Raw genomic sequence first — 1,418 nt, forward strand, 5'->3', positions numbered from 1 at the left:
TTTAAATACATTTTTTTAATATTTTAATATAGGTATACAATGAATATTTTTGCATATTTATTTATGTTTGTCTTAAGGGGTAAAAGACAAACAATGATTCTGCCTAAAAAACATCAAATTGCTTTTAATAATATATAGGATTTTAATGATTAAAATGCTGTACTAATATTATTAAATACTTTAAAATAAATACAAAAATATAGGGTAATTATTTTAACATATTAAAATATGTTTAAAACATTAATTTTATTTTAAAAATGCTGAAATAATATGAAAAAACTTTGAAAAATACGTAAGGTTATGATTTTGCCATATACAAATATTTTATTTATACTAAACATCAATTAAGGTACACAATTAATATTTTTGGACATTTTTCTATTTTATTTTAAGGGTGAAAAAATGCTGCAGGCTGAAAAAAACATATTACATTTCTTTAATATGAAAAATAGATATATTTACTTTGTATAAAATGTATAGGATTATCATTGAAAAAATATGTTTAATGATTTAAATACATTTTTTAAATATTTTAATATAGGTATACAATAAATATTTTTGCATATTTATTTATGTTTGTCTTAAGTGTTACAGACAAACAATGATTCTGCCTAAAAAACATCACATTGCTTTTAATAATATATAGCATTTTAGTTATTAAAATGCTGTACTAATATTATTAAATACTTTAAAATAAATACAAAAATATAGGGTAATGATTTTAACATATTCAAATATGTTTCAAACATTAATTTTATTTTAGAAATGCTGAAATAAAATGAAAAAAACCTTTGAAAAATACATAAGATTATGATTTTACCATATACAAATATTTCATTTATACGAAACATCAATTAAGGTACATAATTAATATTATTGGACATTTTTCTATTTTATTTTAAGGGGAAAAAAATGCTGCAGGCCGATAAAACATATTAAATTGCTTTAATATGAAAAATTGTACACTTACTTTGTATAAAATGTATAGGATTATCATTGACAAAATATGTTTAATGATTTAAATACATTTTTTAAATATTTTAATATAGGTATACAATGAATATTTTTGCATATTTATTTATGTTTGTCTTAAGGGTTACAGACAAACAATGATTCTGCCTAAAAAAACATCAAATTGCTTTTAATAATATATAGCATTTTAGTTATTAAAATGCTGTACTGATATTATTAAAAACTTTAAAATAAATACAAAAATATAGGGTAATGATTTTAAAATATTCAATTATGTTAAAAAAAATAATTTTATTTTAGAAATGTTGACATGCCCTAAACACCTCCCTAAGGAGGTGTTTAGGGCATGTCCGACCGGTAGGAGGCCACGAGGAAGACCCAGGACACGTTGGGAAGACTATGTCTCCCGGCTGGCCTGGGAACGCCTCGGGATCCCCCGGGAAGAG

Source organism: Nerophis lumbriciformis, linkage group LG08 (assembly GCF_033978685.3).
Source record: "Nerophis lumbriciformis linkage group LG08, RoL_Nlum_v2.1, whole genome shotgun sequence".
In the NCBI taxonomy this organism is placed as follows: domain Eukaryota; kingdom Metazoa; phylum Chordata; class Actinopteri; order Syngnathiformes; family Syngnathidae; genus Nerophis; species Nerophis lumbriciformis.